Genomic DNA, 6,313 nt, shown 5'->3' with positions numbered 1-6,313 from the left:
AAACCATTTATTTAGGTTATCAGAACACAACGAATTCATTATGGAAATTTCAGAATAAACTGTGTTCTGCTCTGTTGTATTTCCACTTGTTCTTGAAAACAAATATCTACTTGACTCATTTGCCAATATATTTAGATCATGGCGGATGAACGAGTTTGCGGTTTTATTCATTAAGTTATTGGCCTCGTTGTAAATGACATACGAAGTTTTGTGTAACTAGTTTAGAAGCGTGGTTTTTGGGGGTATACTCAATGAATAAGAATTAAATTTTAGCAGATTTTTTGTTAATAATAAACCAGTTATTAATGCAAAAGTTGTAAAAAAGGTCCTTGGCCCAAAAATTTAATATTGCGAGATTTTTTTTATCACAATGATAAATATTTTTTCAGAAGTTATTTTTTTATTTATTTATTTATTATATACAACCAGAGAAATAAATTATTTTAATGTACAGTTAACATTTGTTTTTAATATTTGCCAAATATTATAACATTTCTTCTCTTGCATTTGTCGGTTATATTATTTAAATTTAATTGATGCATCCCATCAAAAAATTGTATATAAAATGTAATAGCAATTTGACTCTCTTGCGGAATTACGAAATTATACAATTTTATTTTGACTCCAGTACTGTGGGGATTAAAATGAAGTTATTTAAAGATTTCTGATTTCTATTTAAACAATTAAACATGTAATATAATTTTTGAGAAAAGAAGCAAACAAATTATTTCATCGTTCGTAATAGCATTTCAAAGAGAAAGATATTAAAACCACACACAGAGATGTATCAAAAACGTCATAAAAATGTCACATAATAACCCCCAGAGAAAATCTATAAATCTACCAACAACAAAGCCAAAAAATAAAAAAATACGAAATAAAAGAAGCTACTCAACGACGGTAGCCATAAAGCAAAAAAGATGATGACTTTAATATTCTGAAAAATAAACTGAACCGTTTTTTGTTTGTTTTTGATAATAAATCTTTGGAATTAAGTCAAGAAAATTTAAATAATGGCTACCGTTTATGTCAGCTTTGTTTTTGTTTTTTATTTGTTTGTTTTTATGACAAGTGGCCAATTAACACGTGCGTTGTGGAGGGGTCAATAAAACCGTTGTATTTTTTTTAGCACTTTAACCCACTTCCGATGCGGAAAGCACGTAAACGCTGAAACAACGGTTTATTATGCAGTTTGGTTTTTTATTCTCTGGAAGCAAATTTACCTACCGCCATCGAAGACAACATCAATGGCGGAGAGGGTTTTAATTTGTCGATTTGTTTTGTTTCGAATTAATTTAAACTGAAGAAATGATAAATTATTTAGGAAATCAAATTGATGATTGTTTTATTTATACCAAATGGATAATTTAGTTTGACCCTTAAAACTCGTTGAATTGTTTTTACAAATAAAAAAAGTAAAAAATATGTTAAGTTCGGCCCGGCCGAATTTTTATACCCTCCACCAAGAGGATGACAATTAAAATATCTAAATTTAATGGGTGCTCCTAGGAGAAAACTCATGTTATGATAGGGCTTTGAACATTCCGATAAATACGTGGGAAAAAAGATAATTGAAATTTTCAAAATATTTAATAGTGGGCTACCCTTATATGGGGCTATAATAAAACGGAGATCAATATTAGTATTTTGTCGTAGTGAGATTTTGCAGCCAATGAGGATACAAATACCAAATTACAGACAATTTGATTGAAAACCGTGTCAAAAATCTCTATATGCCATACCATATTATGGGGACTACCCTTATACGTGGGTCAATATTAACAAATTTAGTACAGAATGTGCCATATAATGAAAACCAGAAATACCAAATTACAGTCAATTCGGTTGGAAAACCTGTACAAAATGCCCAAAATACCGGTTGTGGAGTACCGTTATATGGGTGCTACCCGGTTATGTTCAATGAGAACCCAAAATACTAAATAACAGCCAGTTCGGTTGGAAAAGGCACAAATCACCTAATATTCTGGAGTATTGTTATAAGGGGGCTATCCTGACATGGGTCAATATTAATAATTTTTTGGGTCAATATTAATAATTATTCAATGAGAACCCAAAATACCATTTTTCAGCGAACGAATAAAATCCCCAAAATATCGAATATTGGGGTGCCGTTATATGGGGGCTACCCTGAACCTTGAGTCAATGTTTATAATTTTTGGTACGGATATGTGTTATTCAATGAAAACCCAAAATGCCAAATTAAAGATGATTCGGTTTTAAAACGTGCCCCAAAATACCGAATATTGAGGGGTACCGTTATATGGGGCCTACACCAAAACATGAACCAATATATATAATTTGCAATACCAAACATCCTAGGAGTACTAGCAATGTTTGTGCAAAATGTCAGAGCCCTATCTCCGATGTCTCCGAGGTTTCAGATGAATATTTCGAGGTGTTGCAAACGGAATGACAAATTTAATGTACACTCCACCTTATGGTAAAGGGTATTATAAAATGCCGTTAAGTACGCCCGGCCGAATTTAAATACCCTCTTCAGCAGTGTGTGCGTTGTATATGCTCTGTGAAAATTCCAGATACTCAGGTTGGAAAGACTCAAATTTTCAAAATATGAAGTGGACATGATTTGAAATTCCGAGAGGGAAATTTCGGCTAAAAACATTAAAATGCCGAAATTAGCCCGAGACCTGTTTATGGGGGCAAAACATGGGTCCGCATAGGTACATTTATGCAAATACATTTTTATTCTTACAGACACTTCAATAGGGAAAATTAGTTAAACCCTTAAAAATTTTACTGTACCATTATATAGGGGCCATGTTCAAACATGGATTCATCTAGATAATTTTCTCCGGATATATATATTTCACCCTCTAAAACCCAATCCCAGTTGCTTTGCTGGGAAAATGCGACGAAAACGTTAAAAAAAAAACGCTTAGAAAGCGTGGGCCGATATATACCAAACATCCTTGAAGTAAAATCAATGTATGTGTAGTATTTCAAAGTTACATCTCAAATATTGCGATTTCAACCGACAGACAGACTGACAGGCATAGCTAAATCAACATCGAATTTTACCTGATCAAGAACATATATCCTTTTAGGGGGTCTCCAACAAATATTTCAAGATTTTGCAGACTGAATGACAAATTTAGTACCACTGTCCTTATATTGGAGTGTGAAAATGGGTCACCATAATTTGGTAAATATTGAAAAATTACTTCTGTTTCCCCCCACCACCACCACCATGGAGGGTATTTGACATTCGTCATGACTCAAACATACTTCTCGTTTTTCTTTCTTTATAATTGTTGGTTTCTTCAGATTTCTTATGAATGATAACAAAAATTTAATGGTGGCAATATAAACTTCTAGATCTTATTTCCCTTTTTCAGCTTTTCTACCGTATCTTCTGTTTTCGGTTTTGTTTTATTTAGGTTTGTTGTTGATTCAAGAATTCATTTTCATTTATCGCTTTTGGCTATTTTAATATTGGGTATTGTTTTCGGTTGAATGTCGACGTCTACTCAGTGAATGTTGGATGCAATCGACGTTAAATGAAAATGAAAGGTAGATGCTGTTCAGAAGAAGAAAAAACTACAAAAAAACATTAAACAAAAAACAAACATTCTCTATGAGACGTTGGTTTCCTCTTCTACGGCACATAAAAATAACACCAAACCAATAAGCAATTGCAACTGAAGAAGGCTCTAAAAAGTTCAACTATGACTACTACCAACCACTACTGCTGCTGACTGCATCATCGTAAACAGCTGCAGCAGCGGCAACCGTTCCATGATCAGCTACAGCAGCCAAAAAACATCAGCTTCATTATGGGTCTTTGTTGTGATAACTGATGCAGCCCTAGTAAATGAAAACAGAACTTCTTTATATTTTTTTAGAAGGATTTCCTCTTTTTTTGCCTTTACAGGAGCAGCAACAATAACAACAACAATATGCAGACATTTAGCCCGAACAATTTTTTGTTTGTGATCCGCGTATCATTTCCATTTGTATTTTGTATGACATGCAAAGTTCTATATTTGTTCGAAAATTGCACGAGTTTTGTATTTTGAATTGTTTGTGGCGAACCCTTTGGTTGGAAATAGAGCTTCTTAGTATTGTGCCCTTTTCATTGTTAATTGAAAAGAATAGAGATTTTCGAAGATTTGCATTGCGATAAAGGTTTAAGTAGTTTTATTTTATTCGTTTCTTTTTTATAGTTGACAGTAGTCAAAACATGTAAAGCAAATGAAACTGATTTGTAATATTTTTAGATAGTGAAATAATATATTAAAACATGAACTTAACATATTTCAATAAAACTTATCACACACAAATCTTCGTTCGGTATGCTATGATAAATTTCGTGTAAATCGGACAAAGACTTGGTCTCCGAATTTGGAGATTATAGGGTGCTATATTTAAATCTGATTTTATATAAGGCAAACATGATAAACTTTATTCGGGTCAGTCCAAAATTGGTATCAGTCGTACAAATGTAGGTTCTTTGTCACAAAATATACATTTGATCGGTCGAAAATATATATTGAAGCTTTATCTAAACCTGTTATCTAAAATGATAACAAAATTGAACACCTGTCATTACACTACCAGGCTATGTAAAATTTCGTGTCAATTAGAGACACTTTCGGTCTAGGAGCTATATTCAAATCTATATGAATCGATCTCAACAAACATTAGCACAGCTAGACAATCAGACAAGCTTTCGGTGTACAATATACTTAAAATCGGACTATATATTAACGTGCGTTGAATTTAGATATATCTCCCACATAGCATCTAAATGCCATGTAAGTCAATTCAATAAAAACGAGTTGGTTTTATAGCTGGCGTTGGACCAATAATATGACTCGTGCAAAGTTGTATGCAATTGAAATCGAAAACTGTTGAATTGTGTCACCCATTCCACATTTATTCACTGGTAATTTTTCGGGTCATGTCTTCCTGCAGCGACATATAGCAATAATATCCAAATTGTGTCACATTGCCCACAAATCGTTTGATCCATTTAACCGGCCGATTATCATCAAAAGGGGCATGCTTATCCGTTGCACAGAACCCTTTTATGTGTATATTCGTGACATTCGCATCGTAATTGTGCCTTCTATTGGGATTATAAAAACGGGTCCACTTTATCCCCTAAATTATGCAATCACTACCGATAGGCTTGGTATTTGACTATAACCGAAACTTCATGTAAGAGCCTGAAATTTTGGCCTTCTACTGTGGTAATGTTAATACTTAACAATATCAGAATACATAGACGCCTTTAAATATTTAGGTGTACTTGCCCTATCCTCTTGGATGCACTGTCAATTTCACCAGTCTTTGATCTTCAGGAGTAAATATTAGGGTTGGGAAAAAGAAATCCATTATTTTTTCGGCAGATGGCTTCACTGACAGATTTCTCGTAAAGTATCGAAAGATACTTTACAGAAAAAATAAATTATTTTGCAGATTTTTGTTTGGTGCATTCAGTTGTGATTTACAGGGTGTTAAAAATGGAAGTGACCAAAGAGAAAATTCGATAATTTCTACAGTTTTTCTTTGACAAAGGCGAAAATTGTGAATGGTGTTTATGATTCCGATATTATAACAGCCAATTATGTGCAATTTTGGTATCACAGATTCCGTTCAGAAATTTTTGATGTTCGTCGAAAATTTCCATAAAATTGGAGAAATGATCGAAGTTGGTTGGCATATCAGCAGTCGAAACATCGCTCAGGAGGTAAAAATGGACCATAAAACAGTTTTAAACCATTTACCAAACCATTTCAGGAGCTTGGTTGGGAAGTTTTAATGCGATTATCATCTTTTTGTTGCATTTCAAAATTTCTTTAATGATAAGAAATTGGTTTCTAGGGAGGACTGTGAAAATCGACTACTAGAGTTCTTTGCAAATAGAGAGCAGGACTTATGAGAGATGCATTATGAAGTTACCTTTAAAATGGCAACAAATCATACAACAAAATGGTGCATAGTTGGCACAAATTGGATATTCCGATGCATGTTAAATAAAGCCGTATTGTCCATATAAAAATAATGGATTTAATTTCCCCAACCTAATATTTGTATGTCCCCCAACCTAATTGGTTGGTCCGATATACATTTGCAATACCAAACATTCTAGGAGTAATAGCGATGTCAGAGAAAATTTCCAAAGCTTTTTGCCGACACATAGGAAGTGGCATCTGATATCGGGTTTAATATGAGAGAGTTCAATAAGCATACATTTTAAAAGTGCGGGGTTCAGCTATTTTTACAAAGTCCAGTAAAGGACTTAGCAAAAGTTACATAGTTTGTTACA

The sequence above is a fragment of the Musca vetustissima genome, unplaced genomic scaffold, assembly GCF_032173495.1.
Source record: "Musca vetustissima isolate MV318-11 ecotype Yass unplaced genomic scaffold, APGP_CSIRO_Mvet_v1 utg6945, whole genome shotgun sequence".
Lineage (NCBI taxonomy): Eukaryota > Metazoa > Arthropoda > Insecta > Diptera > Muscidae > Musca > Musca vetustissima.
This window is presented reverse-complemented; position numbering follows the sequence as displayed.